The sequence below is a fragment of the Kogia breviceps genome, chromosome 8, assembly GCF_026419965.1.
Source record: "Kogia breviceps isolate mKogBre1 chromosome 8, mKogBre1 haplotype 1, whole genome shotgun sequence".
Classification (NCBI taxonomy): Eukaryota; Metazoa; Chordata; class Mammalia; order Artiodactyla; family Physeteridae; genus Kogia; species Kogia breviceps.
Window position 1 is genome coordinate 23,704,401 of NC_081317.1, and position 24,612 is coordinate 23,729,012.

The 24,612-nt window shown below is 47.8% G+C and overlaps 1 protein-coding gene across 8 annotated transcripts in view; it reads left to right on the top strand.

The window, feature by feature from the left end:
- PTPN3 (protein tyrosine phosphatase non-receptor type 3) overlaps window positions 1-24,612 on the top strand; it is a 113,564-nt gene that overhangs the window by 10,436 nt on the left and 78,516 nt on the right. For 3 of the 8 annotated variants that reach the window (XM_067040984.1, XM_067040985.1, XM_067040987.1), the window contains exon 2: window positions 7,406-7,601. The exons of the other annotated variants lie outside the window; for them this stretch is intronic. The gene's annotated coding sequence lies outside the window, so the exon portion shown is untranslated. The remainder of the gene's footprint in view (window positions 1-7,405; window positions 7,602-24,612) is intronic. 8 annotated transcript variants of the gene reach the window in all.

Here is a 24,612-nt window from a genome sequence, read left to right on the forward strand (position 1 = left end):
AAAGTATTAATAGTTGTGCATTTCTTGCTCTTTTATGTAAGTTGCTAGGCTGATTTTTTTTTAATTAATTTATTTTTGGCTGCATTGAGTGTTCGTTGCTGTGCTTGGGCTTCTCATTGTGGTGGCTTCTCTTGTTGTGGATCTTGGGCTCTAGGCATGCAGGCTTCAGTAGTTGTGGCATGCGGGCTCAATAGCTGTGGCTCGCGGGCTCTAGAGCACAGGCTCAGTAGTTGTGGTGCACAGGCTTAGTTGTTCCTCAGCATGTGGGATCTTCCTGGACCAGGGCTCGAACCCGTGTCACATGCATTGGCAGGTGGATTCTTAACCACTGCACCACCAGGGAAGCCCTGCTAGGCTGATTGTTTTTTTCGTTTTTATGTAAGAAGATGATATATACCTCCTTCCATTGAGTTTCTGTATTCTGTACTGGTGTTTCTCAAACTTTAGCACATCAGAATCGCCTTTTAAATCACAAGCTGCTATGCCCCACCCCTAGAGTTTCTGAGTCAGTGGGTCTGAATCAGACTCAGGTGAGACCTCAGAATTTACATTTCTTTTTTTTTTTTTTTTTTAGCACTTTCTTTTTTTGTTTTTTTACTTTTTGGCCAGGCCACGTGGCATGCGGGATTTTAGCTCCCCGACCAGGGATCGAACCTGTGCCCCCTGCAGTGGAAGCTCGGAGTCTTAACCACTGGACTGCCAGGAAAGTCCTATAATTTGCATTTCTAACAAGCTCCTCGGTGATGCTGCTGGTCCAGAGACCGGGGACCATCCTTTGAGGACCGCTGCCCCAGGCTTAGTGATAGTTCCAGGTGGTGTACTCTGTGCTTTACAGCCAGCTGAGCCCTCCTTGCTGCCCAACCAGCCCTCCGTCCTCCACTGTTGCTCCCATGCCAGCCAACCTAACTTCTCCACTCTCTCTGGGTCTCCTACCTGTTGCCCTCCCCTCTCCAGATGACCCCACCACCTGTGGCCCTGGGATGCTCAGGGCGGTCTGGAGGGAACTTCCTCACCTTTCCCCCTCCCTCCTTCATTTTCTCTTTCTTCCTTTCTTCCAGTTTGAGAAATGAGTGTCTCTGGCTTACCTCTCCACTTCCAGTTGAAAACTGTCGTCCCATCACATGAAAAAAAAAAAAAAAAAAAAGAAAAGCGTTCTCCCAGCCCGGCCTTACCATTAGGTTACCGCCCCATCACTCCCTTCCTTTCCCTGCCAAGCCTGCTGGCGGAATAGTTTACAGTCGCAGAAAAAGATTGGCTCTCACCTCTCTTGACATAGACATGCTATTCAATTCCAGGAGTTCAGGTTTTCTATACCTATGCTGAAAGAAAGACAGTTTTTTTTAAGCGTTTTTGGGTTTTGTTTTTGGTTTTTTTTTTGGCTTCATTGGGTCTTTGCTGCTGGGCGGGGGCTTTCTCTAGTTGCAGCGAGCAGGGGCTACTCTTTGTTGCAGTGGGCTAGCTTCTCATGTGGTGGCTTCTCTTGTTGTGGAGCACGGGCTCTAGGCATGCGGTCTTCAGTAGTTGTGGCATGCGGGCTCAGTAGTTGTGGCGCGCGGGCTCTAGGGCATGTGGGCTTCAGTAGTTGTGGCTCAAGGGCTTAGTTGCCCTGCAGCATGTGGGATCTTCCTGGACCAGGGATCGAACCCTGTCCCCTGCATTGGCAGGTGGATTCTTAACCGCCAGGGAAGTCCCAGAGAGACATATTTTTTTTTATTTGTGGTAAAATACACGTAACATAAAATTTACCATTTTAACCATTTTTAAGTGTATATACAGTGCAGTGGCATTGAGCACAGTCACATTTGTGTGCTACCATCACCACCGTGCATCCACAGAACTCTCTTCATCTTACAAAACTGAAACTCTACCCATTGAATACTAACTCCCCATTCCCTCCCCGACCCCCCGCCCCATCCCTGGCAACCACCCTCTACTTTCTGTCTCTATAATTTTGTCTACTCTGGGTACCTCATATAACTGGAATCATGCAGTACTTGCTGTCTTGTGACTGGCTTATTTCACTTAGCATAATGTCCTCCAAGTTCATCCATGTTGTCACGTGTCAGAATTTCCTTCCTTTTTTTAAAAAAAAAAATTTATTTAATTTATTTATTTTTGGCTGTGTTGGGTCTTCACTTCTGTGCGAGGGCTTTCTCCAGTTGCGGCAAGCAGGGCCCACTCTTCATCGCGGTGCGCGGGCCTCTCACCGTCGCGGCCTCTCCCGTTGCAGAGCGCAGGCTCCAGACGCGGAGGCTCAGCGGCCATGGCTCACGGGCCCAGTTGCTCCGCAGCATGTGGGATCCTCCCAGACCAGGGCTCGAACCCGTGTCCCCTGCATTGGCAGGCAGACTCCCAACCACTGCGCCACCAGGGAAGCCCCCAGAATTTTCTTCCTTTTTAAGGCTGAGTAATGCTCCATTGAACGTACACACAACATTTTGTTATTCGGTCATCTGTCAGTGGGCGCCTAGGTTGCTCCCCCACTTTTGGCTGTTGCAAGTAGTGCTTCTATGAACATGGGTGTACCGAGGCTCGCAGTTCTGATAACGGGGGCTTGCAACCTCAGGCGAGGTGTTTAGGCATTTATTTATCTAGCAGTCTCAGCTTTATCTATCGCCTGCTTCCCCCAGCCCGTCGTCCTCAGGCTTCCCCACCTGCCCCCAGAGCAGCTCTACCCTTGCTGTGATGGCCAGGAACCGCTCACATGTCAGGATCAGTGGCATTTGGTCCCTCAGACCATTTGGTCCTTGTGCCGATGCCCTCCTGCTGGGGCTTCTGTGATGCAGCTCCCCGACCACCCTGGCTCATCCTCTGCTCTCTGGCTCCTTTTCCCTCTGCTCTGTTGTCCTGCAGGCCTTCCTGGCTGAGCACACCTTATCCCATCATCAGGGGCTCACAGGTCTGCTCCAGCCTGGTCATCTCTGTGTGTATCACATCTGAACACCTCCCCCTGAGTGTCTCCAGGTCCCTCTTCTGCATGTGCGTGTCCAAAGCAGAGCTCTGCACCTTGCTCCTTAAAAATGTTCCCTCTGTAAGTGATGCGTCTTCCAGCCTAGAAACCCCAGGCTCTCCCTTCACTCCTACAGCTGCACTGGGCAAGTCCCTCCCATCACACCTCAGCGCCTCCTCCAACCTGCCCCTCCTTCCCCCCCACTAAAACTGGGTGCTTCACACACTTCTCCCATCTGCCTCTCTCCCCAATGGGTCCCTAACATTTATACCTGCTTCATGTTGTTGCCAGAGAGCGTTCCCTGCGGAAGCACTAAGATACCTCTTCTCTGCGGCTCCCATGTCGCCTGGCTCCGTCCGGCCTTGCTTTCCCCTGTCTCTCCCCCTAACCCTGCTGGTGATATGCTCTAAGCCAGGGCTTCCCAAGCTTTAGTGCTAACAGGCAGATTCTGACTCGAGGGGCCTGGGGGGTGGGCCCTGCCTTCTGCGTCCCTAACAGGCCCCCCAGGTGGTGTTGAGACTGTGGCCGGACACCACATGTTGAGTAGCTGGACTCCAGAATAGATCTGTGTATCACAAATAAAGTGTTTTTAGTCTATAAATAATGCAGGAATTTAAAAATTTTGTGTTGTAATTTTAATGTTTTCTGTTTTATACAAAGTTAATCTTAAATTTTTTCGATCGTAGGGCAGATTCCCTTGTTGCAGCGATTATTTGCTACTAAAAGACATTTTCAAAGACTAAGAAAGCCTTTCGTTTCTGAAGAGTTACCATATAGGTCCAGGTGAATGAACATATGGCGGGGGTTGAGAATGTTTCCCCATTAAAGGGGTACCTGTTCGGGGTCGGGCTCCCCCTGTGAGCGCCCCCAGGGCAGAGACCTCCTCTTCCTCAGCTCCCTCCCCAGGGCCCTGCTCGGCCTCCTCAGGATGTGGGCTGAAGGGTAAGGAGGCAAGTCTCGGCCCTCCTCTTGGAGATGATGGTGGAAACTGGTGATGTGATGTGGGAAGACTGGGCTTGGAAGGGAGCCCCGTCAAAGGAGGGGAGGGAAAGGGTTCTTGGCAGCTGGGCCTTGTTGAGGCCTGTTTCATGACTTTTAATAGGGTTTTGCTGTGGAGGAGCCGCTTGGGAGAAAACTGCTGGTGGAGGTGTCCCCTGGTGCTGGGCTTCCTCCTGGGGAGGGGAGGGGAGGGGAGGGGAAAGGAGGGGAGGAGAGGGGAGGGGAAAGGAGGAGAGGGGAGGGGAGGGGAGGGGAAAGGAGGGGAGGGGAGGGGAGGGGAGGGGAAAGGAGGGGAGGGGAAAGGAGGGGAGGGGAAAGGAGAGGAGGGGAAAGGAGAGGAGGGGAAAGGAGAGGAGGGGAAAGGAGGGGAGGGGAAAGGAGGGGAGGGGAAGGGAGGGGAAAGGAGGGGAGGGGAAAGGAGAGGAGGGGAAAGGAGGGGAGGGGAAAGGAGGGGAGGGGAAAGGAGGGGAGGGGAGGGGAGGGGTGCCACTGTGGGGTGGACGCCCTGGGGGTGGTGTTTCAGCTCTGCGTAGATGTTGAAGACACCAAGAGATGGCATCTGTCAACAGAGTGAAAGGAGGAAGCCGAAGGCCTGGGGGAGTTGAAATGGGTTGGGGAGCAGGGCCTCTCAGACTTTAATGTGCACAGAGCAGAGCAGAGCAGAGGAGATTCAGAAACGTAGGCCCCGGGCCAGGCGTGAGATTGCGCATTCCTAACGGCACCTGGGTTGATAACAGTGCCGCCAGTCTGGACACCACACCGTGAGTGGCGCGTTGGTCAGGAATATGACACATGGTGACGAGGCTCATGGAGAAGAGCATATGGAAGAAGCAAAATAAGCTCAGCTGCATGGCTGTCTCCCCAGCCCCGCGGAGCACACGCACCCAGGTGTCTGGGGTGTGGAGGGTTAGTTGGGAATCAGATTGTGGGTGATGCACAAGGGGCAGCAGGGGCCCCTGCAGGTTTGGGGTTAAGTATTGGGTGATTTGATTTTGCCGTTTGATACTTCATCCTTCAGGATGTCGTTTTGCCGCTAGAATCCCCTTAAAAGCTGTTTCCATAGGCTCGAGGATGAGCTGTGGTCACACCCTGGACAAAGCCCCAGCAGCCAGTGGCACCCACCTGACTCCACAGAAGCACTCCCCACACTGGAAGGTGATTATTTGATTATTCGTGCATCTCTCTGACTGAGACAGCCTCTTCCTCACCTCTGAACCCCAGCACCTGCCTGTGGAGCCTGGCCACAGCTGGGGCTCATTAAATGTCTGTGGCGTCATAGGGGCTGAGCTCGGAGCGTTCACGCAGGAAGAACATGTAAAGCCCTGTGGCTGAAAGAGCGGGGGAACCAAGCACTGAGTCAGGTGCCTGGGAGAGTGGTGGTGTGGATGGGAGAAGATGGTGTAAGCAGTCAGCAGGACCTCAACTAAAAATGCCAGGACCGTCTTCGGAAGGTAGAACAGGGACTTGGAGAGGACGAGTGCTGGGGATTTGGATTTGGGCATCCGTTGTGAGAGCTGGGCTGTGAGTTTTCTGGAGTGGTGGAGGCTTCGACGGGAGGATGGGAATTTCAGCCAAGAAACCACTGGTTTGAGCCAGGATCCCAGAGCAAACCTGATTTTCTGCTTCCTTCAGGAGAGGGCAGGTGTCCAGATTTATGCAAATTGAGGATTAAGAAATTTCTCCCCCGTGCCATAAGCAGTGCTTCCCAAGGCTGGGTGGAGCCAGCAGGTTGAGGCCCATCATGTGGCAGGGGCTGGAGACACAGCTGTTAGCACGTTGAACCTCAACCGTGGAAGGAGGGGCCCCCTGAAGGGGGGGGGTCTAACTCCCTGAACCTCAGACGCCCTGTGAGGTGGGGTCCTCAGAGGCCCCTGTGAGTTGGGGTCCACCTTATTTTGTTGAGAAGGAAATGGAGTCTCAGAGAGGTTCAGCAACTTGCCCACAGTCACACAGCTGGGAGGCAGAGGAGTCAGGCTACAACGTGGGTCCGTGGGCCAGGGGAGTGTCAGGTGGGGCAGCCCAGCCTGGGAGCGGGGGTTTCTCGGGGAGGAGTGACAGGTATGGCAGCAGGGCCAGGGCTGCGGCAGGGTGGGGAGGGCTGCCGGTGCTAGGCGCTGGGGGCAAGCGGGAGGAAGAGGAAGAAGCAGGGTCAGGTGAAGGCAGAAAGGGGCGAGGAGGTGACCACGTGTCACGGGAGGGAGGTTTAAGCAGTTACACACCCTCGGCTCGAATGAGGTATCAGGTGACAGCATTTTAAGTTCTATCAGTTTGATTTTTGAACTCATTCTTGCTCATAGAAAACTTAGGCACTACAGAAAATTTGAAAGACTAGACTAACAATTTTCATGGTCTTGTGAGTTCCTTCATACTTTATACAATGACATGGTTGTGGTCACACTGTAGGTACAGTTTTATAACCAGCCTTTTTTACTTAATATTCTAATGTTTTCCATGTCATTATGAAGTCTTCATGGACATCCGTGGCTGTTTTATGATTTACTTAACTGGCCCTCTAAGCTTGGAAATTGGCTTTTTGGTGTAATTTTCAATCTTATGTCTCTGGGAGGAAGATATTTGCAAATAAAACTTTCATGTATGGATGTATCCTGACAGTAGGTTCCTAGAAATGGAATTACTGGTCAAACCACCTCCCAGCATTGTTGGAATGATATGCTGTTAGGAGTGCTGACACGAGACTTCTAGGATGGCAGGTGTCAGCCTTGTGCGCACTAGCTGTTCACTCAGTGTGTGTGTGTGTATTTCACAAGCATTTATTAAGTGCCTGTGGGGGGAGACTCCATTTTCTGTGGCCAGGTCAGCACAGTAGCAGCTGCCGGCATCTTGGGCTTGGCTGGTACGTGTGGGAAGTTTGATGGCACATGATGTCTCAGCTCTGCCTGCCCAGGAGCCCAGGACGGGCAGCGCTCTGTGGCCGCGGGGTTCAGGCAATGCTCACGTGCGAGTCTGGAGCTGCCTGCCTTCCCCACTGTAACACTTAGGGACATGGAAGTACTGAGTGTGATGCTTCCCCTTTTGTCCTTTTATCCATGTCATTCGCAGATACTCAGGCTTGCTAGGCACTGCTCCAGGTGCTAAGGGCACAGCAGTTAACAACAAAGTGCCTGCCTTTAAGGAACTTCCATTCTAGTGGGAGTTAGGGACATGGGAATTGGGAGGAGACAGTCAGTGAACATATCTGATATGTCTAGTGGTGATAAACGCTAAGGAGAAGGGTGCAGTGAGAGGAGAGATCTGGACAGCCTCACTGATAAGACACCTGGCTCGCTCTGAGACACTTAGAGCGAGCTTGTAACAACTTGTAACAACTGGGTACAGGGCAGGGGCAGTGTGGCCGGAGCAGAGTGTACAGGTGACGTGCTACGGGAGGCAGACAGTGAGGGGCCCTCGTGTAGCAGGATGAGATCCAGGACCCAGAGTTCATTTTTCCATTGGCAGGTTTCGGAGCCAGAGGACCATCTGGAGCGGTTGAGGCTGAGCTGGTGCCTTTCTTGGATTTCCAGCGGGTGATCACGCAGGCCTGTGTTTGGTGGGAAAGCTCTGGGAGTGGAAACCCAGGCTTTGGGAAGTCACCGGCTCCGTCAGCCCTTTGGTTTCCTCCTCTGTGCGATGAAGGACTTGAACTAGGAAACTGGTAAGGGCGTATTGAGCTTTCCAGGGCTGAGTCCCTCTGCCCTGTCCTCAGTTAAGTGCGCTGGTTAGATCTTGGATTGTTTTAGTTGAACTAATAAGAGTATGTAAGTGCAATTGTTGATACATATTTAGTTCTTAGGATGGTTGGCCGATCAGGTTGACTTTGTTAGGGACGAGTCTTTCAGCCAGCTGTGGGTGGTCTTATAGTAGTGATGAGAAGCAGGTGGGGGATGGAGGATACCCCCCCCCACCACCAAGTGGTTTATCCACTCAACTGTCCATTTATCCCACAGTTAATTATTGAGCACCTGCTGGGTACCAGGCACTGGGTCATGGTCTTTAAAAGTCCCAGAGCCTGCCTTCATGAAGTTCACAGTCTAGTGCAGCAAGGCTAGCTCTGCCAGAAGATCATGGTGGGGAGGGACCCTGGTCAGAAAGACCAGGGTGCCTCCCACCTCTTGCCATAAACAAAATTTAAGTCAAAATGGATCAGTGCCCTAAATATAAGAGCTAAAGCCGTGGAACTCTTACGAAAAAACAGGGATAAATCTTCCTGACCTTGGAGTTAGCAGTGGATTCTTGGATATGACACCAAAGCACAAGCAACAAAAGAAAATTGGACTTCATCAAAATTTAAAACTTTTGTATCTCTAAAGACATCAAAAAAGTGAAAAGACAGCCTATAGAATGGGAGAAAATATTTGCAAATCCTATCTGATAAAGGTTTAACATTAAGAATATATAATGAACTCCTATAACTCATCCAAATTAAGATAAACAACCCAGTTTCAAAATGGGCAGAGGACTTGAATAGACATTTCTCTGAAGATCTACAGATGGCCAATAAGCACATGAAAAGTTGCTTAACATCAGTAGTCATTAGGAAGATGCAAATTAAAACCACAGTGAGATATCGCTTGACATCTATTAGGATGGCTATTATCAAAAGTAAAGGTAAGGATGTGGAGAAATTGGAACCCTCTTATATTGCTAGTAGGAATGTGAAATGGTGCAGCTTCTGTAGAAAGCAGTTTGGTGGCCCTTCAAAAGGCCAAACATAGAATTCCTGTATGACTCAGCAATTCCACTCCTAGGTATATACCCAAAAGCAGATGTTTGTACAGAAATGTCATTGCAGCACTATTTACAACAGCCAACTGGTGGAACCAGCTCAAGTGTCCTCAAATGAATGGATAAACAAAATGTGGCCTCTCCATACAATGGAATATTATTCAGCCTTGAACAGGAATGCAGTTCTTATACATGCTACAGCATGGATGAACCTTAAACATTATACCAAGGGAAGTAAGCCAGTCCCCAAAGGACAGATATTGTATAATTCCACTTATATAAAATATCTAGAATAGGCAAATTCATAGAAAGTAGATTAGAGGTTGCCAGAGGTTGGGGGAGGGAGTAGGGAATTATTGCTTCATGGGTGCAGAGTTTCTGTTTGGAGTAATGGAAGAGTTCGGGGAATAGATCGTGGTGTCGGTTGCACAACATCGTGAATGTAATTAATGCCACTGAATTGTACACTTAAAAGTGGTTGAAGTGGCAAATTTTATGTTCCGTTTAACCACAGTTTTAAAAAAAGACCAGAGCAGGTAGTGCTGTGTCTGGGAGGAGTACGAGTTTGTCAGGAGCCACTGGGTCTGGGTTCCGCCCTGTGCCGGGTCACCTCGGGCATGGTCCTTGCTGTCTTTAGCCTGAATCCCTCTTCTGACGTGGGAGCTGGATGAGATGACACGTGTAGTCTCTGGTGGGTCATGGGTGGTCAGGAGATGCCTTCCCATCCCCTTTAATTCCATCCTTCCCAGTGTAAAAGGATTGTTCTACCTGGTAGAAAAGACAACAGTAAATCTGATGGTTTTGCCCAAATTATCATTAATTATCTGCTCATCTGTTCTGCCTTTTTTTGTCAGGTGGTGGTCTAGCCCCTTCCTGTCACCTTGTGGCCATGCATCTTTGGTGGTTGGGTTTTTTTTTTTTCCCTCCCTAAAGCAGGGCTCATCTGGGCCCAACTTCCTGACATTTGTGCCTGCTCTTGATCACTTGCCCCTTCTTCCCTACTCTCGTTTACTGTGGGTCCTTTTGGAAGTCTGAGCCCTCCTAATTAGAAGTCATCTGAGCACCTAGCCATGGTTATGGTTCCCCTTGGTGGAATACTATAAAACTGTAACAGAAAATGCCAGTGAAGTGTTTGAAATACCTGGACAAACGTTTCATTGTTTAATGATGGGAAAGAGTAGGCTGTATGATTATACAGACATGACGACTACAGCATAAAAAACAAACAAACTGGGCTTCCCTGGTGGCGCAGTGGTTGAGAGTCCGCCTGCCGATGCAGGGGACGCGGGTTCGTGCCCCGGTCCGGGAGGATCCCACATGCCGCGGAGCGGCTGGGCCTGCGCGCGTCCGGAGCCTGTGCTCCGCGACGGGGAGAGGCCGCAGCGGTGCTATGTGACACGAGCATGTCGTAGCAGCTGGTCTGCTGAGCCGCCCGCTCCTCCTTCCCTCCAGGACTAGCTGCCTTCCGGTGCTCAGAGCCGACTTGTTTTCCTCATAGCCATGGAGGTAGGTAGGTTCTGCGCTGCCCAAGCACCTCCCTTAGCTGTGTGAAAGAACTTCGAGGTTTGGATGTTGTGAGGTTGTCCTGGATCCTCCTGGAGACCCACTCTCCTGCCACACTCAGGACCTAGCTGCCCCCCCTCCCCCGCCGCCGTTTATCACTTCCCCCCACCTCGTGGCTGCCCTCGTGAGATCTGTCGCTTGGAGCCAACGTGTGTGCCCCCAAAGTGAGTGGGCAAGGATCTGGTTGAGCTCAGGTTCATTGAGAAACCCGGTCTCCTTGGGGCTGCAGTGCGCCTAGGCCTGCATCAGGAGTCCTCCAAGTTCTGAGATCCCTGGAGGCAGGTGCCGTGGAAGGGGGCTGGCCGGCCACTCCCGGGATCTCCCTGGAAGGAGAGCTGTTAGTCACGCGGTGGGAGAGGCCCAGGCCAAACCCAGGGCCTGGCCTCAGGAAATGCGGTGGCCCACCCTGCTCTCCCACGGTTAATAAGTAACTCAGGGCGGCTGCCTGTCGAGCTGGAACGGCCCTTAGATATTCCGTGCACTCGCTCCAGCCTACGCCTTTTGCAGCAGTGAGAGGAAGTCACTTACTGTGTTTCCACAATTCTGAAAGATTCGTGTTCCATGTTTTAACTTCTCGGAGACCACGATCTTCACAATCAAAGGGTACTTCGGATGTACTGTTCTTTTTTTTTTTTTTTTTTTTTTTTAAATCAGTAAACTGAGCACTTATTTATTTATTTATTTTTAAACATCTTTATTGGAGTATAACTGTTTTACAATAGTGTGTTAATTTTTCCTTTACAACAAAGTGAATCAGTTATACATATACATATGTTCTTTTAAAATAACTCTTTTGAAACGCCTGTTGTCATTTTAGAACAGAGGGAAGATGGTAAGAAATACCCGGTCATTACTCAGGTTTCTGATGTTGCAGAGTTAGAGGGGAAAAGGGTTTTTCTGGACCATTTCCCCCCTAAGAGGAAATTTACCAAAATGCGAGCTGTGGGGAGTGTTGATGAAGATTATCTCAAAGGGTAAGAACATACCGTGTAGTCAGTAAATTGCAGAAACAATAGTGATTAAGTGGAGCCTTTTCCCTCCAGTGAATCATCTGTAATTCACCTCCCTCCGGTCAAGCAGGACAGGGAACTCAGTAGGGAGGTGTGTGATGCCCAGAACTGAGCTTGGGACCCTCACCCCATTTGGCGGCTGACTGTGTGACTTGGGCAGCGTTCTTGGAGTCTAATCTACCAATCTGGGAGATGTGGACAGCTGTAGGAACCTTGGTTGCTCCTCAGGATAGGAATCCTGGGAATGGGAATGGCCCAGGGACTGAGACGGAGGCGGGTGGAAGGGGGCCATCATACAGGGGCAGTCCTCAGAGTAACTGGTATTAAGTGTCTGTCGTGGGCGAGGGCCTCCCCGGGGTTAGATACGAGATTGCTGCGCCTCAGGATTACTTACAGATGATGAAACAGACTTTGGAAGTTAATTTGTCCAAGGTCCTATCAGCTTGGAAGTGGCAGAGCAGAGACTGGAGCCCAAGTCTGGTTTATTCCTACAGACCGCCAGTCGGCTCTGGCCTGCTGAGACCCCTGGCCACCCAGGGCCCCCAGGCAGTGGTGTCGACACCCTGGTCAAGTGGCTTGAGGACTCCTTGAGATCAAAGAATGGATTGTATGTCTGTATTCCCAGCTCCCAGCATGTGGAAGGTCTCAGTACAAATAAATAAAGGCAGCAATAAGATATATTATTTTCATTTCATTATTCCTAAATACTATTCTGATTAGCATTTTGGCAAGCCTTTATAAGTCTTTTTTTTTTTTTTTTTTAGAGTAAATGTGGTTTCTTTTAATTAATTTTCTGACCCCATTCCCACCCCCACCCATCTCCAAGTCAAAGCCCTGGAAATCAGACTAGGCTACGTAAAAATACGTTTTTATCTTGGTCTCTAGACCTGCCGGCAACCAGTAGGGTCACTGTACCTAATATAACCTGAGATGGCCCCTCGGATTAAAACTTTACAGGCAGAGGATTTTAAAGCTGGAAGGAGGCTTAGAGGGCTCTAAACTGGGAAACTGAGCTAAAAAGAAATGGAGTAGTAACTTCCCAGGTCACTTTGCTGATTACAGACAAATAGGGCGGTGCTGGTGCTGCGGGGGAGGGGGGGGGCGGGGAGTATATTTCTGTGCTTCCTTGAGATAAAATTATGGTGAGGGCTGCTGGTGGTGAGGATTGGGTTTCTCTGGCCAGGCTGCTGCTGGCTTCAGACTCCTTGGCAAGAGCAGAGCTGGCGGGAAGGTCCAGTTGTGAGATTCCAGCTTCTTGGCTGGGATGTGCTGCGATTAGCACATCTCAAACCTTTCAAAGTGACTTTGGCTGTTTTCTCTTCTGAAGGCTTCTGCTGCTTTTGTCTGTAAAGGGGTGGGGGCTGGAGCCTAAGATAGAAATATTATGGACTGGGCTTCCCTGGTGATGCAGTGGTTGAGAATCTGCCTGCCAATGCAGGGGACACGGGTTCGAGCTATGGTCTGGGAAGATCCCACATGCCGCGGAGCAACTGGGCCCGTGAGCCACAACTACTGAGCCTGTGCGTCTGGAGCCTGCGCTCCGCAACAAGAGAGGCCGCGATAGTGAGAGGCCCGTGCACCGCGATGAAGAGTGGCCCCCTCTTGCCACAACTAGAGAAAGCCCACACACAGAAATGAAGACCCAACACAGCCAAAAATTAAAAAAATAAAATAATAATAATGAAAAAAGCAATATTATGGACTGACACCCAAATGGGCGTGTCTGTGCCCCAAGGGCAAATATTAGCACAGTATTTTTGTAAAGTTGATGCAACTTGATTCATGTCCCTGTAGAGTAAATTTATTCTATCCTGTTTTCCAGTCTGTTTGGGGCCCAGTGGAACTATTCAAAGGGAGAATGAGAAGAGACGGGTTGCTTCATTTTAGGTAGAAACTGCTTAATATAAGACAGATTCCATTGTCTATATTTTTAGCTTTACATACTGCTTTTTGTCTTCATATTGTTTTACCCTCTATTTCATAGTTTGATGGGCCATTTTAGTTTTTTTTCCCAAGATGGAGGTATCCATTTAGAATTATTTCCCATGAGAAATTCCTTTAAGAAATCCAGTTTTGGACAGTACCACTTTGAGTGGGTTTTGGCACTGTCGAAACAGAAGTCATAATAGAATCTTGGTCCTGGAAGCGGGAAGTTCATCTCTCCTACCCCTTCCAGCGCCAGCCTGCCCTCTGCAACTTGCTCACCAAGGGCCATATCCACCTTCTCTGCTTGATCACCTCTAGTGACAGGGAGCTCCCTCTCTCCCAAGGCAGTCCCTTCCGTATTTGTGCAGCCCTGAGTGTTCAAGAGCTCTTCCTTCTGGTTTTTTTTGTTTTGTTTTGTTTTTTCCTTCCATCTTCCACCTATTGAACCCTTGGGGTCTGAAACAGTCAGTCTAATCATGGTAGGAGTAATGAGTACCATTGATCGGACCCTGCTAGTGCCGGTTAGTACGCATACATGTTACCTTCAGTGCTTAAAACAACCTTGGAAAACAGAATTTCCATCTTTCTCTAGATAAGGAAACTGAGTCTCGGGGAGGGTGAGTGCTCTCTGTTAAGTTCACACAGCTGGTAAGTGTAAGCTGGGGTTCCAATCCACATCTCTGCTTGATTCCACGGAGGCTGAGCTTCCCACAGCCTCACACCATATCCTAATTCCCCTTCTGTGTGACATCCTGGATTTTTTTTTTTTTTTTTTTTTTTTTTTTTTTTTTTGCGGTATGCGGGCCTCTCACTGTTGTGGCCTCTCCCGTTGCGGAGCACAGGCTCCGGACGCACAGGCTCAGCGGCCTTGGCTCACGGGCTTAGTTGCTCCGCGGCATGTGGGATCTTCCCGGACCAGGGCACGAACCCGTGTCTCCTGCATCGGCAGGCGGATTCTCAACCACTGCGCCACCAGGGAAGCCCTATCCTGGATTTTTGAAGAACCTAGTCTCCTCCCTCATCTGAGGGAGGATTTCAGTTATTCCTCAGACACTCCGACTAATAAATCTGTTTCTGTGGGGTTCCTACAACGTGCATGTATTTCCCCTCCCGGCCTTTGCACGTGTAGTGTGTAGTTTCCGGACTGCCACTGCTTCTAACCGGCTAGTTTCCCTTTATCCTGCAAGCTTCCCCATGGAGCCTTCGTGTGCTGGTCCCGCCACCCACCCCAGCCTACCTGGCTCGGGTCGGGAGCCTTCCTGCTCCCTGGCACCCTGGGCTTTCATCCCCCTTAGAACTCGAAACTCCAGGCATCTGTGCCTTCCCCCACCCTACTCCCTCGGCCTGGCACAGAGCAGGTGTCCAGTAAGTAAATACTGGGTGAGTAAAAGGTACGGAACTCCTGCCAAAGTAATAACTAAAGCTGGAACTAATCATAAACAAGATGGATGGGTCTGTGAAACTGTGGTCCTAGTCCCATATAGGGATTTGGCTTGGAGGCTGTTGACAGCTTGTCTGGTGGTAGGTCCCACAAGTCATCTCCCCCAGCGTGGTTTGATTCAGTCCCTCCACAGCTGGAAGATGTCCCCTTTCTTCTTCCAGCAAGAGGCGGGCCTGCTGGCCTCTGAAGTTTCTGGGTTCACTCATGTGGTACATAATGGGGGACATGACCAGTCACTGTTCAGACATGCTCGGGGTGGGGAGACTGGGACACAGCTCTTCTCATTTCTCCCCAGTGAAGCATCCACGTGCGTGGAGAAGTGGCTCCAGAAGGCTTGGGTCCTGTGAAATACATGGTTTAACACTACACCATGATAGCCTTTCCCTAAACATTTTTTTTTTTTTTTTTTAACTTCTAAAAATCTCATTTAAAAAATCTCATGGGGCTTCCCCGGTGGCGCAGTGGTTGAGAATCCGCCTGCCGATGCAGGGGATACGGGTTCGTGCCCCGGTACGGGAAGATCCCACATGCCGCGGAGCGGCTGGGCCCGTGAGCCGTGGCCGCTGCGCCTGCGCGTCCGGAGCCTGTGCCCCGCAACGGGAGAGGCCACAACAGTGAGAGGCCCGCGTACCACAAAAACAAAACAAAACAAAACAAAACAAAACAAAAAAAAAAAAATCTCATGAAAATGGTGTTAAAATTTGGGAGACTGGTCCCCGGGAGGGGGCATCCTGTTTCAAAGGGGTGTGAGGCAGCTCCTCCAGCCTTCTTGAGAGCAGCACTCTTACACTTGGATTTGTGCTTTTTCCCTCGGTGGTACTTCAAGAAAGAGGGAAAAAAAGGTGATGACGTCATTTAACGTCCTCACAGGTCGAACGTGTTTTCTAGTCGCCTAGGAGCAAGCTCTGTGTTTCAGGTGCTAGGCGGCTTCTCAGCACAGCCCTGGACACCCAGCTCGCGGGACGTCAGAGGTTGGTTTCTCTTTATAGCAACATCACCTCTGTCCCGAAATGCCTGCAGCTCCCACAGCATTCTTGGTCTTGCCCTTCAGGGAGCTTAAAACTACTTCTTGTTATCCTCCCGGTATCAAGTATACCTTTTCTTTGGTTAGTTTTGTAAGTGTCATGGTGTCGAGCCTATAAATAAACCCAACTCCATAATAAGAAAACTATTTGACATTTTGAAGTTGTAGAGAACAAGGGTGCTAATTAAGGTCTCCGTTGGAACACAACTGATCCTACAGATTACCCCACCCTGCTTCTCAGGGGCTACCGGTTGGAGATCCATTCCCTGGGCAAGTTACCGGCTCTGTGGAGTAAAGGATTTGATCCCAAGATGGTACTTCTGGAGTATTAGGATTAATAATTACAGGGGGGGGAGGGATAATTTAGGAGGTTGGGATTAACATATATACACTGCTATATATAAAACGAACAACAAGGACCTATTGTATATATAGCACAGGGAACTCTACTCAATTTTTGTAATAACCTATGTGAGAAAAGAGCCTGAAAAACAATATATGTGTGTGTATATATATATATATATATATATATATATATGTATGTATGTATTACTGAATCACTGTGCTGTACACCTGAAGCTAGCACAACATTGTAAATCAACTATACTTCAATTAAAAAATAAAAAAACTAAACTAGAAAAAGAAGGATTAGTAATTGCAGGATAATTTGGGTATTAAGCTGTGTGTGGTGTTAAGGAGACTTGTGTGAGCATTTTCTCCCACGCGGTGAATAATGTGAAGTCAGAGTTAAAAACTCATACATGCATTCACGGAAGCATTTTTTCTAAATAAAAGGCATTAAATACTTTTACATATGCATACCCAAATTAAAAATAAGTCTTGTGCACCAATACTTCCATTGTCAACTGTGATTATTGTATTAATTAGCAGGCTTAAAGCTTTAAATATGTTATTTAAAATTTTTTCGGTGTGTAGGCCCAGGACAAATTAGTTTATTGGCTTTACCACTGAATTAGCAACATGAAAATGCCTCCCTTAATGAATAGATTTTTCTAATTTAGTAAGTATTCAGTAGTGATTATGTTTACATTCTAAACTAGTTTTTATTTTATTTATTTATTTTTTGCGGTACGCGGGCCTCTCACTGTTGTGGCCTCTCCCGTTGCGGAGCACAGGCTCCGGACGCGCAGGCCCAGCGGCCGTGGCTCACGGGCCCAGCCGCTCCGCGGCATGTGGGATCCTCCCGGTTCGTGCCCCACCTGCATCGGCAGGTGGACTCCCAACCACTGCGCCACCAGGGAAGCCCTAAACTAGTTTTTAAAATAAGTTAGTATATTTATCTTTGTATTATTATGCAGTGTTGTACTTTGGAAATTAAAACCAAATAAGCGGGGGAAAAAACGGCAGAAGGTAGTGTTGATAAATTTACAAAAATTATAGTCATGATGAATATTAAATTCCACGTACCAGTTGTATGGTAATATGGTTGTCAGCTGTACATAATGTAAAATTAATAAAGTGAAATCGTTTTTTTAAGATGGGCATGTCACAGATGAACTAAAATCACCGGTTTTTAATTAGTTGGAGTGAGGTTTTTTTTTTTTTTTTTTTTTTTTTTTTTTTTTTTTTTTTTTTTTTTTTGTGGTACGCGGGCCTCTCACTGCTGTGGCCTCTCCCATTGCGGAGCGCAGGCTCCGGACGCGCAGGCTCAGCGGCCATGGCTCACGGGCCCAGCCGCTCCGCGGCACGTGGGATCCTCCCGGACCGGGGCACGAACCCGTGTCCCCTGCATCGGCAGGCGGACCCTCAACCACTGCGCCACCAGGGAAGCCCTTGGAGTGAGTTTTATTAACATTTGCAAAGCTAATAAATCATACAAAATGCATGTATATCTTTTTCTCTTCTTCCTTAAGACAGTGGTCGTTGACTGTCACCCACTTACGAGAGTGTGCATAACAGAAGGTACTATGGCCTTTTTTTTTTAATAACTTGGAGATTATGAATTGTTAAGAATTGCTGTCTGTGAAAGACATGAACTAATTTGAACAAATGGAGACATCTGGTTAGAAAATATCGCATGATAGAATCCTTTGTTTACCGAGTTTATTTTCATGTTGCTTTCTTCCTCTGTTATGACCACAGCGCTAATTCCAGCACCAGGGTATAGACTGGTGTCTGTTATTTCAACCTTGCCTTAAGGAAGTGCTTCCGCAGACTGAGTGATGGGGCAGCTAAGCTATAGACACAACCCTCTTTGGCTCTGGGAAGCGACTTGTAATATAGATGGGAAAGCTGACATGGGGTGCTGACCTAACCAAGCCCCTGACTGTAGACACAGATGGTCAAAACTGAAAGGAAGTATCTGATGAAGAGTTTTCCACTGCCTTGGTGCTCAGACACCCTGCATCAGTGTCCCCTTGGGATGCTTATTACAGATGCAGTTTCTACCTGACAACTAAAGCAAGGCAAGGTCCTGGTTGGGATCCTGGATCAGGAGGAAAGAAAGAAAGGGACACCATCAGAACAATTTTCAGAATTTTAGCATGGACTATAAGTGCTTTATTGATGTTAAATTTCCTCAATTTGGGGGCTTCCCTGGTGGCGCAGTGGTTAGGAGTCCGCCTGCCAATGCAGGGGACACGGGTTCGAGCCCTGGTCCGGGAAGATCCCACATGCCACAGAGCAGCTAAGCCTGTGCGCCACAACTACTGAGCCTGTGCTCTAGAGGCCATGAGCCACAACTACTGAAGCCTGCACACCTAGAGCCTGTGCTCTGCAACAAGAGAAGCCACCACAATGAGAAGTCTGCGCACCGCAACAAAGAGTAGCCCCCACTCGCCACAACTAGAGAAAGCCCGTGCACAGTAACAAAGACCCAACACAGCCAAAAATAATAAATTAGAAAAAAAAAAAGTGCCTTGAGGTTTGCAAGTCACAGCATAAATCTTGATGATAAACATACATTTTGACATACATATTCTAAAAAAAAATTTCCTCTATTTGATAATCGTACTGTGCTTATGAAATGTCCTTGTTCCTGGGAGATACCTGCTAAAATATTTAGAGGTAAAGGGGCATGATATCTACAACTTTCAAGTGTTCATTAGAAAGATTTGGGGGTGTGGTATGTGTATGTGCAGGGGAGAGAAAGCATATGTGACAAAATGTTAAGTTGAATCCAGGCCAATGGGGATGTACAGGAGTTTCATTTTTCTTGCAGCTTTTCTCTAAGCTCAAAAAATATTGCAAGTTTTAAAATGCAGTCTCCTGGGTTCTCACTAAACTAGAATCTCTGTGGGTGGTACCCAAGAATCTGTATTTTAACAAGCTCCCCAGGTGACTCTTAAGTACACTAAAGTTTTGTTTAAGTGTCTGGTTAAAAAGTCTCCTTTTAATCAGTTTCTTTTTTAGCAATTTAAATATTAAGTATACATTGTTGCAGTTTGATCTAATCTTGATCTAGTGCTTGATAAATGATAAATCCCCATCCAGATGTTTGTAAGTTTTATCTTTAGGAGGGAATACCCCCTAATTACTTACTTCAGCAGGGTTTAAGGAACACTTAGGCCCAGGCTAAGAACAGATTGGAACTTAGCAGCTGGCCTTGTGGGAGGTGCAACCAAGAACCGGAAAGTGGTGGTTTTCCTGTCGGTATGCGGAGTGGTTGGGAGTGATGCGATTGGTTATTAAGGCCCCTGCTAGCCCCACCCCAGCCCAGACTCGGTTAGCCCGTGATGCAGCCCAGCTGCTGTGTTTACAGTGAAAAGAAGGAGGAAGCAATATTGGTATTAGCAGCTAAACAAATAAAACATTTATCTTAATTAAATACATTACATACTGATATTTGAGAAGCTCATAATCTGAGTCAGCCGCCTAGCATGGCTGATTGTATATGAATGTTTATTACTTTTCCATCTGGAGTTCCGTCTTCTGCTGATCAGACACCTGTTGGGGCTTGTAAATAGCCAAAAAAAGGGGGAAAAAAAGGGAAGAACGCTCTCCTGAGTTCACTAGGGAAAGGGAGGGAATTGGGTGACAGAGAAGACCTTACATATTCTGGGAGACTTTTAAAATGAGCTGAAACGTGGATGATAAACGAGAAAGCATAACTATCCATGTTTTCCTTGAGGAAGGAGGAGGAAAGCAGAAAGTCATGCTAGGAGGTGAAGTGTGTTCCTCTGGTGGCCACTAGGTGGTAGCATTGGCCTAGGTCAGCTTGAGGATGATCCAGGTTGATTCCCGTAGGGAGCCAGCTGTGGTTCATTTGTGTGGTCTACTCACAAATTAGGTGTTTTAAAATCAGGACTGCTTTGTTCTTTTTTTTTTTTTTTTCTTACTGAAACTTTTGCACTCTTGAGTTAGAGATCGAGCTCTTATTCTTAAAAACAAGGGTATGAAATAACTTTAACACTTCTTTTTGAAATGATCAAAATGGAGTTGGGTTGCTTTCTGACTTTCTCTAGTGGAGAAGACTACTCCTCTCCCTTCTTCCTGCCTGTGGTTCATTGGCTTGTGAAAAAATAAAGGGCCCCAGGTCAGCATGTAGACCCTCAGGAAACAAAGCATCACTGCTTCCCTGTCTCGGGCTCCAGGGCAAGTGATAGAAGTCTTGTGAGCCAACCCTGACCACGAGCCAACCCTGACCACGAGGACACCCATGCCCCGGGCAATGGGCTCCTGCTTCAGGGTCCATTGAGTTGGTAAAGTAGCTGACAGGTATAGCACATCTACAACAACGGCGGGAAACACTAGTACAGTATATCTGTAAGTATTTGAAATCAGGATTGCGCTACAAAATCCACAATCTGCAGTCAGCACCTGGTGGCACTAGAAGCTTAGCATTGTTTTTGTTTGTTTGTTTGTTTGGACAAATTATGCTCAGAGACTGAGGCTATCTTTACAGATAATTTATTTTTCCTGTGTTCACTGTGGGAATTATAATTTTTAATATGTCACAAGCCAATAGCATACAGGATGTTGACTGAAAAAAAATGCACAACCTAAAAGTTGAGCATTATGTTTTATTTGGCAGACTTTCTGAGGACTTCGAGCCCAGCAGGCAGCCTCTCAGATAGCCCTGAGGGACTGTTCTGAAGAGGTAAGGGAGGAGCAGGATATATAGGGAGTTTTTTCAGCAGTGACCAAGTATTTGGAACTTCAAACTGTTCATTAAAGAAAACCAGATGTCTCAAATTAAGGAATTTAGTGCTTTTCTATGTATGGGAAGATGCAAGAGGCTGGGCTCATTGAAACCATTCCTTTGATATGCACCTTAGCTCTTCAGGGCCAGTATCCAGTTCTTTCCCATCCAGAGTTCCCTAACTGTCGGGTGCAGGGTGCACCGTAGAGGGTGGCTGCAGTGGCTGAGCGCCTAGCAGTGGGCAGCCCCGTTTGTCTCCATCCCGAGTTCCCTCAGGGCTCACCTTCAGGGGCAGTGGCTGTACTGGCTTGATGGCTGCAACATCCTTTGCTCACTGATAGGGCAGGCAATGTTTTTCATTCATACGGATGAGGTCTCTTAATAAGCCAAGAAAGAAAGAACATACTGCAACCCAATGACACGGTGATTACACTTGTTCCAGGCAATGGGGAGGTGAAAGAAAAATTCCAAGTTTAGTTGAGATGTACCTTTCTAGGAGGTGGTTCTCGTAGAGTTCATCCTTCCAACCAAAAGCTGCCGGTTTCGGTCCCTGACCTCTGGGGCATGTAGCTTATGGGCGATTGCACCAGTGTTGCCAGGCAGGGTGGACTGCTCTGCAGGTTATTATTCCAGGAACCGTTATGTGGCTGGCACCACTGCCTATGAGGAGTAGCCTCGCCAAGGCAGGAACAGGTGTCCCTTTTCTTCCTGAGACTGCTGCACCGTTTAACATCGCTGTTGACCAAAAGTAGCCTGGGCCTGGCAGGAGTAGGTGTCTCAAGACCTTTGGAGAGCTATTTAGATCAGCGAAGAGTAGCTTTGCCCAGGCCAAACACTCTCGAGTTGCTGGTCAACCTCTTTGTGTTTAGTCCATCATGTGATGGCCACCAAGCTGTTACTGCAGTGTCAGTGACATGATGGTCCTCTCCACTACAGGTCCGAGAGTTGGATAAGAAAGTCCTAATAGCCGACTTCAAAGCCAATTCATCAAAACAGGCTGTTCAAAACAAGTTCAAACCACACTTTGTCTGAAACAAGCTTTCACAGCATGCACTTGAAACCATAAGTCAGTACATAGCAGATTGTTTAAAAATGCCTTCTACTGAGTGGTATGTGTCACATTGTGTAGGCATTTACACAGGATGATCCTTTGGCTCATGGCATGTAGTGGGCTCCCACCATGCCATTGCACTGAGATGTTGCCTAGGTCTATAATGTTTTGCAAGTATAATCTCTGTTAAAAACTACAGTCACAGTAGAACCTCTCTTGTTATTGTGCAAAACAGATTCTAAAGCTGTAACTGTTGTGTGTGTTTGTTTGTTTGTTTGTTTCTTAACACAAAGAACCAGCTGGGCTTCCATGTTGTAAAGTGCATCAGCTGCAGGTGAAATCATCTGTGGTTGGAGAGGCCAGTGTGTTCCTGGTTGGGTCGTAGCTTTGTTTAGAATTAAGAGGCTTATAAAGGAAGCCATAGAAACCTCAAGTTCCCTAATTGCCGCGGTACAGGAAACAGGGCTTGTTAGTCATCATCCATTGTCCTGACCAGATCGTTTAAGATAAAATTTCAAGACAATCGGAAAACACCACATGACTCAATTATGTGGTTATTCAGCATCAAGCTCGCTCTTATTAAGGTTTGCTTTGGGAATAATTGTGGGGAGAACCAACCAAATTCTGAGATTGTTGGGTCCCAAGCCCTTTATGTAACAATCAGAGATCATGTGAGGAGGAAAAAGTAGGTCTCTTCTGGGTTGCTGGTCTACTTGAGTTTGTCAGCAGATGGCTACAGGATCACGCTGGGACCACCACTAACTCTGGTTAAGTTAGTAAGTTCCCACGGGTACACATGCTGGCACTGGACACGGAGCTGCTCAGGTGCGAGTGGTGTGAAAATCAGCCCTACCTTTGCCGTGTCAGCCCATGTGACTTTCATTTGGAGGCTCCTGTTTGAAATCACCCTTGGTTTTTTTCTGTCCAAGGTTGTGACGTGATTTGCTCTCAGTTTTAGCTGCTCTGAGCAGCTGCCCAAGTCTTGCATGTATACCCTCTGAATGGCTCAGATTTTGTGGAACCTGTACAGTTGTCCCTCAGTTATCTGAAGGGGATTGGTTCCAGGACCCCCCCCCCACCAACCTTGGACACCAAAATCTAAGGATGCTTAAGTCCCTTATATATAGTGGCATAGTATTTGCATATAACCTATGCACATACTTTAATATACTTTAAATCATCTCTAGATTAATTATAATGCCTAATGCAGTGTAAATGCTAAGTAAATAGTTGTAAGTATGTATGACATAAATGCTATGTAACTAGCTGTAGGCTCATGGCAAATTCAAGTTTTGCATTTTCCAACTTTCTGGAATTTTTTTTTTTTCCTGAATATTTTTGATCCGTGGTTGGTTGAATCCAAGGTCATGGAGCCCTTGGATACGGAGGGTTGACTGTGTTCTAAGTCCGACCATCTGAAACACCATCCTGAGGTTCCCTGAGAACCCGTTCCGCTCCTCTAGCCGATGTAGGCCTGGCCCTTCCTTTGAGGGCTTCCCAAAAGGAATGTCATTCTAACACCACACCCCAGAGTGCTGAATCACCATCTGTGGGTGGGGCAGGGACAGGCATATTTTCTGAAAGCTCTCCAGGTAATCCTGCTCTGCACCTCCCACTAAGAGCCACACTTGAAATTGTCCTATTATATCTTTTAAAAGAATTTTATAACCCACCCGAAATTCTTTAGACAGGGACTAAACGATAAATTGGACATTTCAGATTAGGTGTAGTTAAAGCATTATGGAACACATTTGTTGCCTCTTGATAACTTTTGGTCTTACTCAGAAAACGCATCCCTGCTTTTGATGACATTTTCCTTGGAAAGGGCAAGGTGGAGGTGGTGGTGTGGGTGGAATTTTGTAAGTGACAACAAGTTCCCTTCCACTTCCAGTCCCAGGAATCTTTTTTATTAATATTTGAGGTTTCCTGTCCCCATCTGCAGAAGCAGGGAGGTTTTCTTGGAGCTTCTGAAATAGGATTAGGGGCCAAGGGCGCCCTTCTGTCCTGGGTGTATCTTCTACGTAGCTTTCATCCCCTCTGTGTTTTCACTGCCTGCAGCTAAGCTGTGCTTCTGTGGTTCCCTGAGGCTTGACTCTCCTCGGACCTCTAGTCAGCTTTGTCCTCATACCTTCCTTGCTTCTGATTTCCGAATCTTGATCTCTGGCCCTGCCCTGACATATTGGTGCTGCTTTTCTGGCTGTGTGTGACTTCCCTTCACAGTGTGGACCCTGGATCAGCAGCTTCAGCATTACCCGGGGGTCCGAGAAATGCAGGTTCTCAGACCCCACCCAGACCTGCTTGCGTTCAAGTTTGCATCTTAACAAGATCCCCAAGTGATCTGTGTGCACGTTACAGTGTGAGGGGCATTGGTCTATGGGACACCACCACTCTGTGTTCTAATTGAAGCCTCCACTCTCATCCCATCCTTTTGTCCTGCCTGTTCGCACCAACCCAAGTTTGTCTATCAGGTTGTACTATTTTTTTCCAGACTATCAGTCTTGGCTTCATGTTTCATTTTATTCATTAATTCATTCAGATATTTATTGACTGCTTGCCAGAGCTAGGTATTGGAGATACAGTGAGCAAAACCAGACCCAGTTCCTGCCCTCGTGAAGTTCAGCTTCTAGCGGCGGAAGCAGATACTAAGTACATCATCGGTTATAAATGTGAAATTACGATGAGCACTGTAGAGAGCCTATAACAATTATGAGTCGTTAGGGACGCCAGGGAAGGCTTCCCTGAGGAGGTGATCCTTGTGCCAAGCACTGAGGCCTGAGTAGGAGTTCCTCAGGTGAAGAAAAGCAGAAAGAGCTTCCCAGGCAGAA